The following is a 9696-nucleotide window of genomic DNA, read 5'->3' as shown; positions in this document are numbered from 1 at the left end:
ACTATTTTATTTCTGCAAATTGTAATCTATGGTCGGTATCAAAATAATGCTTAACCTTTGCTGAAAACTTTACATAATTCAAATTTATATTTAGTAAGCAAACTCACACGAAGTGAGGCCCTGAAAGGGGTATGTAAAATGGGCACTGTATGAACGTTGACTGATGATAAATTCGCACACTTTGTCATTTACAAAATTTTCTTGGCATTATTACAGTGTACGAAATTCAGATTTGAATCCACTAGCCCGTTCGGGCTACCAGATTGGAAATTTTCCAAGCCCGACACCAATTTCACTAGCCCGAACTTTAATACCTTAAAATACATATTTTTTGCACCATATAACATTTTGTTAAAAATACAGACATCTCTATGCATGTTTGAAGAAAAGACATACAGTACATGTTTGCCATGTTTTTGAAAAATTTTAACTCTAAATACTCCAGTCCAGATCAGCATCGTCAGAGTCCAAAAGCATCGGATATGACACTCCTTGCCAAAACAAAATCTAAACTGTTACGCCCGATTTTTTAGGATCCGCACTCGCCAATTACTGCAACTCGGACTGTTGACAATTTGCAAGATTTAATAACGAGTGCTGAATACACATTTAAACACACACTGATAGCATAATTTAAGCTCCGCCTACTGCAGGTACTTGTGAGATTTTCGCGAGAAGTATGAAAGCTAATCAAATTATCCGTTACGCTAGAGGTGATTGTATTCAGCCAATTAGCGCTGTGGTTACGTCTTTGACATTGTGTTTGATTGTCAATACGTGAGAGTGCAAAACCAACAATTATTCCATAAGCGTTTCTCAGTCTGGATGCAGTACTCGTTTAATTAGCATGATTTTTTAAACAAATTAGGAAAATTCGGTAGCCTGGTCAGGCTTGTACCTGCGGAAAATCGGTAGCCCGAGCTGAAATTTGGTAGCCACGGGCTGTTGGACTACCGCGAATTTCGAACACTGTTATTATATTGAAACTTTCCCCAGAAAGCTGCAACAGTCATTCCTGATAAAGTAATGAAAAGTTACCAAATGTCAGGCCTTTATGTTTCGACAGTGAACATGCGCAAAAAAACACCCTCTTCTCCAGTAATTTTGGATAAATATTTTTTATACAAATAAATGTAAGTCATTTATTTATACAGAATATTTACCAGTTTTGTTTTTGTTTACACCAGTTGGTGTTTTAAGTGAAAACTATTAGATGGTGTGTTCAATTTTATAAATAACCGATTGTAATCGAATATTTCCAAGGTGGTCGACTTTATCATCTGTCCGGGTTTATCATCAGAACCAGTATGTTTGTTTTGTCATATTTCATATAAGTTTTCTTTATTAATGGTGGAAGTAACTCCAGCAGGTTGTTTTTATAGCGACAGTTTTATTGCCCCTGGCTCCAAACAAAGGTTTAGCCATCAGATAAAAATGTGCTATTTTAGATATACCGTTCATCTGTAATGTCGCGGTACTTGACATTCGACGTAACGACATTAAACAAGAAACAACACAACAGTGTTTTTCTTGTCTTTACCACAATATTTCATATCATATGCATCAATAACTGTGTGAAAATGAATAAGATATCATTCAAAAAACATCCATGAGTACTTTGAACAACAATAGTCAGCCATTGTTATCAAGTGACGTCACATCACTAATGTCGCGGTATAGGTCAAAAATTGTGTCAATCAAACTATCATAGGTTTAAAAACACTAAATATAATTCAAACATTGAAAAGCTATCTAAGTCAAACTAACAGGAACACTCAAAAGTCATTAAACGCCAATTAAAACGTTTTATATTATCTGTTTACATTGGCACTATCGAAAATATTCTCCTCTGGGCAGCTGACACACCAGATATTTTGCAAGTAAATCACAAGGTCGCGGGCATGGTCATAATGTAGCGGAGCCTAAGAATCGTACTATTACTTAATAATTTCTATTTGATAGTTATCTAACATGTTAAAATTCACTGCTCAGTATCTTAGGTGTATTTTGAGGAGATGGTCAGGGGCCCCCATCCCTTCCTCCCCCTTAAAATCCATCAAGTTAAGACGTTTTGATGTTTCGCCTGATACCGATATTTCATTTTTTTTTGTGTAGCTGGGGGATGTTACTTACAATTTTGTGTCCTCTAACCTATAGGCGGGACTTAATTTGCATAATTAATGAGGACAAATGCCGATCAGCTGGTAGACGAACTTATAAACATTGCAAATATTTGCTTAATTCATGGATTTTTGCAATAGATATGTGAAAAATACGATTTTAATAAATATTGACAGATATTTAGCAATGTAACTGCAGGTAGGAACATTTTTCGCCAGCATGAGTAAAATAGGTCACGAACTTCCCTGGTAAACACCACGTAGGTGGCACAACTCAAATACCGCGAAATTAGTGATGACGCGAGATTAGTGATGTTGAGTATACAATGAGATACCAGATTCAGAAAACGTTCCCAATTTTTATCACGCTTTCCCAAAACTTCCTATTATTTGGAATAGGCATGTTCCATGACCCAAATGTATATGAGATCATCTGGTGGTTGAGAAAACTGACAAATTCATGAAAATGAAATGTCACATTCCATGATCTAGTCCTGGCTTCCAAAACTCTAAATGCCGCTTTTTTATATTTTATTTTTTTCATAGTTGCGGCTTTAGAGTTTTGGACCAGGCTTACTATGAAACCATACCAAAATAAAAAGTTGTCCAACTTTTCGTCGCAAACGTAGTCAACTGAAATTTTGAACGAAGATGTATGGATATCTTGATAAAGTAATCACTTCTACATCAGTTAACACCATTTATAAAATTCTGGAAGCAAATCTTACAATAAAATCGCCGATATTTACAAGTCACTGCTAGATCAGCATCATTTTGGCGGCCATTGTTGAATAGCTACAACGAGATTCTCGCATGACGTAACAGCGCGAGCCGCAAAAAATACACATGTAGAGTCTCTAGAGTACCTTGTAAACAAAGGAAATGATTTATACATACAAGTTTTCTTAAGGATTTATCTATGAAAGTAACAATTCAAATCAATTTCAATAAAAAATAACCATTTTCCCAAGTTTTTGTGCCACCGGGATGCTGATGCAACTTCAAATACAAAGCGGCACACGTGAGTGCTCTCTTAGCGGTTCGCGCGGGTGAAAGGTCAGTCTCGTATTTCAAAGGAGCAAGATTGCGGCGTAGAGTAAACGTTTCAGACCAGTTCGAAATTGTCAGGTAGTTCTGCCATCAATTATGGGTTTTAATGCGTAAAATTTGGCACAATGGTAGATTTTACTATATATTAACTGATCTGAAAGTGCTGCTGCTGATTTCTTTTAAAATGTACAAACGCGAGCGTGTCAGATTTCTGGCACGATTATTGGTATGATTTCCCTACGGAGTGCACTTCAGCTCTCCCGTCCAAATCCAGTATATAAACCGAGAGAGCTGAAGATCTTAAGCTATCCATGATCATGATGATTCGCTTTCACATTGTCAGCTGTGTTCACAGTATACCAGAGTTAGGTCGAATTTCACATGTAACTGAAACCATACAGTATTACTGTGACAATCATATATATGTGAATACAAACTTTATGGTAAACGATACTAAATAAAACAGAATCACAAGGAAATATTCACCCGTGTCGCGACAACAAACAAGGTTCGGAATGAAAAATCCCAGTCAGTTCATTGGTTGAAATTTCTCGCCTAATAAAGTGCGAAAGTTCATAAGTATACGAAAAGGCTGAACACCACTAAATCCAGCTGTTCTTTATTTCATATAAAATCCACTCACTTCATAACGGTGTTTCGACATTTTCTAGCATATCAGATTTTCAGAGACTTATATCCCCATAAAGAACTAGATCTCTACTTTAGAAAAACAAAAAGAAAAGGGGGTGTTAACTTTTATATAAGAAAACTACAGTTCGTTAGACCTGCGGAGGCTTACATTCTATTTGGTAGTGATCAGCCTATAAGAGAAAATTTTTGTTTGATTTTTCCATGAATTTGCATTCATTCTCAAGGTACACCTATTTCACAATGATTCTGCTTTGTTTTGGTGCAAAATATTGAGAAAATATAGAGAAATGACAATTCATTACAGGTCACCCCCATCCCCAAAAATATGCAAAATTTAGCCCTGTGCAAGCAATATTTCAATTAATTTTACCTTATTCGTGGAATTTACATTTAACATCCATTTAATCGTTACAATGTTTGTCATTTTCATTCAGAAACATGCTAATTTTAATATTATTTAGACAACTGAAGTGCAAAAATGCGAGAAAAGACATTTACTAGGTCCTAAAACGAACCAAAATAGTGCCACCTGGTCGAAAATTCGATCTAAATTCCAAAAACACAAGAAATTTAAGCGTTTTCAGCCATTTGTTACCGTTTTACATCATAAAGAATAGATTAATGGCATTTCCATTCATTTTCGAGGGATTTCAGAAAATAACATGTATTGCCCCTTATAGGCTGAACACCACTAAATCCAGCTGTTCTTTATTCCATATAAAATCCACTCACTTCATAACGGTGTTTCGACATTTTCTAGCATATCAGGTTTTCAGAGACTTATATCCCCATAAAGAACTAGATCTCTACTTTAGAAAAACAAAAAGAAAAGGGGGTGTTAACTTTTATATAAGAAAACTACAGTTCGTTAAATACAACCCGCTGAATTTACTACTTTTCGCTTCTTTCAATTTCTCTTTTCGTGACATTTAATTCTTACGCCGCCATTTTTATCTAGCATGCGATAGGAACATGCCGATTTCATTAGAATGCAAAGTGATACATACTGAAACGCGGTAGGGTAAAAGTAAGCACGTTGCTGCCGAGAAAATGCACTAGGAAAGGAAAAAAGATTAGTACTATTTATATTTGGACTACTTGTGACTAGACCTGCGGAGGCTTACATTCTATTTGGTAGTGATCAGCCAAAAGGAGTGGGTGCGCACCATAAACCGGTTTAAGCTCCCCAGTGGTGTTTTTGCCACTGACCGTTCCAAGGCGGTGTCCCACTGTGTTCCTTTGTTTGTTCGTTTTGTCCTCATGTGTTGGCTTTATTCGTGTGCGCGTGTATGTGTATGTGTGTGTGTGTGTGTGTTTGTGGTGTGCACGTCTGCGTGCTGTGGGTTTCGTTTTGCGGAGGCTTTTATATACACATCTAGTGTACTTATCATATGAATGAAAAGAAATAAAATATTCCTTCCAAATCTTTCAAGTATGACAAGTTAAAATCACTTAAGTTTCAACATACTCAAATTTTGCTTCTTCACTATGCTAGATCTATATGCTTATACAGTTAGTTAACGGAATGGCATATCTCAATTCCTAACAACAAAATTATTTTTAAAAAGTGTTTGGACATTATCATTAATTCCAGTTTCTGTGAAGACTTATCATTATTTAGACGCATTTGAAGTGATGATAAGATGCTTTAAATGTATTTTCAATGGTCCCCAAGTCGAACTGTTAAAATGATGCAATAATAATCACACCACACCTGTTCCCGTAGTTTGATTTAAGACTTAGTGTAATGATATTAGTAATGCTAGCGCAAAAGATACTTACATTATCTACTTTAACCTTTTCAGGCAAGACATTTAAAACGCAAAAAGACATGCAAGATCACTCAAGGCTAGAGGATTCTGATGGGAAATATGAGTGTGACACCTGCGGGTCAAAGTACAAGAAGAACTCGGACCTAACGGAGCATCAGAACCCATCAGAATCCTCTAGCCTTGAGTGATCTTAGAAATTGAGATATGCCATTCCGTTAACTAACTGTATAAGCATATAGATCTAGCATAGTGAAGAAGCAAAATTTGGGTATGTTGAAACTTAAGTGATTTTAACTTGTCATACTTAAAAAATTTCGAAGGAATATTTTATTTCTTTTCATTCATATCATAAGTATACTAGATGTGTATATAAAATAAATAATTAAAACTGTAGGTGAAAATAGTGAGATTTTATTTTGAAAGCTAACGAGACCGGGTTTCGGTCACGAGGCGTAATGAATTGTTACTGACCTACGTTTATACGTCTATGACCTATGTTTATAAAGATGATCAGTCATAATATTTCGGATGCTATTAAATCAGCAATGAACTAATAGAATTTACAAAAGAAATCGCCATTGCTTAATTACATACCAAATTTGGTGCATACATATAGTCTGTCATTGCTGTGCCTGGCTATGTGCGTCTCGAAGTCTTTTCTGGAGAAGGCAAGCATACCACATTGAAGACATTTATGCTTGCCAACGCCTGCATGCCTCTTCTCGTGCTTAATTAAGCCAGACTTGCTTTTATATTCTTAAGCGCATAGAGCACAGACGAACATTTTCTGAAATATACAATTAATATTTATCAGAAGAATATCAGCATAACTAGAAAAAAAGAAAAGGAGGAAGTTCAGGTTAATTTACATCCTGGTGGATCATTTTTTTATCACCCGTTTACATGGTGGATCTTTTCATCAGCCGTTTACATGATGGATCTTTTTAAATTTTCTCTCAAAACATCCTAAATACATAACCACGGGACAAACTTGAACGTTGATGATAGTGTATGGGCATTTTGGAAGACCCGAAAACAATTGTTCGAGCTCGTGCATGGTTGTATAAGCGGCTATTAAGCCAGACATGCAAATCTATGGGTCCGTCTACGCAGTGGATCTTTGAGAAATTTTTTTTAAACATCGTAATCTATAAAACTACAAGGACTGTTAGAAAAGTATATACACCTGGGACACTATAGGACATATAGTTCTTCGATGCACCGAAAGGGATTTTGCAAAAAGTCAGTGTTGATAAATAAAGATCAAATTTTACTTTCCGAGCGACGGGTTTGTTTACCTTTGGTGTCCGCGGACGATCGTTTTAGCAGGTGCGCGATGACGTAGTATCCTCCTATTGATGAATAATATGATTAAATCACACATTTCTTTATGAAAGAAAACTGTTTATTGTTCAAACATAATAATAAAATAATAAGAAACTTATTTAGGGATATAGATTCTATTACAATTTTCAACATGTTTTTAGGAAGAGAAGAAAGTTTTTTTTCCGATTTTATCACATTCTAATTTGAAATTTAAAAGAAATTTGTAAATTCGAAATTTCAGTATAGATGAAACAAAATAATTTGATTTTATTCTGTCATCTTATATTCCAATACTGATGATCGCACCTATATAAGAAAATCCTTTTCACATTTTTTATTTATAAGTATTACATACCAAAATTTATGACAAGAGGGATGATTTTAATTTTAGTATTGTAAATTTTCCCCATTTGGATGGGGATGTACCTCAGGCTACATCTTATGGGGTATATATTTCTCAATTAATTCGGTTTGCCAGAGCGTGTAGTCATGTCAAGCATTTCAATGAACGTAATCAATATATTACAAGTAAACTTCTTCAGCAAGGCTACCGTTATTACAAATTGCGTAAATATTTTGCTAAATTTTACTATCGTAATTCTGATTTAGTTTTTAAATTCAATAGTAATTTAAAGGCACTTCTGCGAGAAGGTATTTCTAAACTCGTTTTTATGGGGACGTGTTTGTGCCGTGTGGCGGCCGTAAAAAGTCTCCCCGTACATTCATTCAGGGCTGTTATATTTCGATCTTCTCAGATCGTTCAGCACGACTTTTATGTCGTGTTATTGGTACTGTTTAGTTTCTCAACATGACCATTTCGGCCTGGGTGGTTCCAATACTCCCGCTTTCATAGCCTTGGGTATTGTATAATCACCCATTGGTTATGGTGCCTGCTTTTTAATTTTGTCTTTTGACAGTTCCTGTGATACGCAGGCTCCATAACCTCAGATCCCCTTCCTAAATTCCAGTTTGTTTAGTTCTACCCATTGTTTTCTCGTTTGGGGCAAACCCTTTACTTTATCTGGGCACCAAACGCCGCTCTTCATGGAATTACACGCCTCAACATGTGAAGGTTCCATGTTCATCGCCGTTTGAATACATATGCGGATGTCTCTAAATTGCTTTTTGTACTTTTAGCACGTGTGAATGTTGAGTTCTGCTCAACCCGGGGCTAGAGGGCGTGGACGGTAGCATGCATTTCCACTTCCGTTCATGAACAGGCTCAATCAAACCGAGCCTGCAACATTTTTGTTTTTGTCGTGTTGAGCGACCTGTGAAGTTTCCACTTTTCTCTATTTTACAAACTTCGTAAGATCTTGGGTCGCGGTAATTTTCCAAATGTATTTGGTAAAATTACAAAACGTTTTATTAAAAGAGGTTACGACCCAACTGTTTTGATACATACCGCATGTTTAGTGTTCAATCCGTTTACAGTTGGACACTACGCTTCCCTCTTTGATTGTGTCTGACGGAAGAGGGGGAGAACTCTATGATAAGCAGTTTTTAAATCCTACCAGGACTAAACTGTTTTTATATCTGTCTTCTGGCCTGTTTCGTCGGACCCTTAAGGGTGTTTCTGTTGTTGCTCTGTCTTCTGAAAAGGCATTGAGTACATACGTTTTTGGTTCTAAATGTTTGCTTTTGATATATTTATACATGAGCATTTTTGTGTTTTACTTGCCATGCCTTTTTTTTTGTTTCCATTACGTGTGTTAGAGATTCCCCTGGAGGGGATAACTTTTATTTACACTGTCCCGTGTCTTTGGAACATGGTGGGGGGTAAGAGTGAGGTTGGGTGCGCACCATAAACCGGTTTAAGCTCCCCAGTGGTGTTTTTGCCACTGACAGTTCCAAGGCGGTGCCCCACTGTGTTCCTTTGTTTGTTCGTTTTGTCCTCAAAGTATCAAAGATTTTTCATTCAAGATCATAATTTGATTTTTATTCCCTTTTAAACGTGTAATTTAATCATATCATTCATACTGTGTTGAAAAAGAAAATGAATTACATTCATTATTTGGAAAAAAAATATAACTCATTTTCGCATAACATTTCCAAATGCTTAAAGGAGTTCATCAGATCAAGGTTTTTATAATATATCCCAGATTTTTCATTTAACACCGAATTTTTTTCCCTTTTAAATGTATGATTAAATCATATTATTCATACTGTTTCGAAGAAATTGCATTATGTTCAGTATTTAGAAAAAATATAACTCCATTTTGCATAGCATTTCTGTTTACGAAAAGGAATTCATCAGATGACGGTTTTATAAAATATCACAGATTTTTCATTTAGCATCGAAATTTGATTTTTTTTTCTTTTAAATGTGTGATTCAATCATATTATTCATGCTGTGCTGAAAAAATGCATTGTGGTCAGTATGTAGAAAAATATAACTCATTCGCATAGCATTTCCATATGCGAAAAGGAGTTCGTCAGATTACAGTTTTATAAAAGGTCAAAGATTTTTCATTCAATATCGAAATTTATTTTTTCCCCTTTTAAATGTGTGATTTAACCATATTATTTATACTGTAATAAAAAAAAAAAAACAATATATTCAGTAATTAGAAAAATATAACACCTTTTCGCATCGCACTTTAGGCATACCGTGTGCCTTAAGTGGCAGGGGCCAGTTTCGCATTTGGCCCGGGTACGTTTTTTTAAAATAAAATAGACATATGTACTTTACAGGCATATATATTCAACTGGTTATTTATGATGTTTATAGAACTAAGGATTCCTGCGTACGAGTGATTATTGTGTAAAATAAATAT

Source organism: Mercenaria mercenaria, chromosome 10 (genome assembly GCF_021730395.1).
Source record: "Mercenaria mercenaria strain notata chromosome 10, MADL_Memer_1, whole genome shotgun sequence".
Taxonomy (NCBI): domain Eukaryota; kingdom Metazoa; phylum Mollusca; class Bivalvia; order Venerida; family Veneridae; genus Mercenaria; species Mercenaria mercenaria.
Note: the sequence above shows the minus strand (reverse complement) of the source record.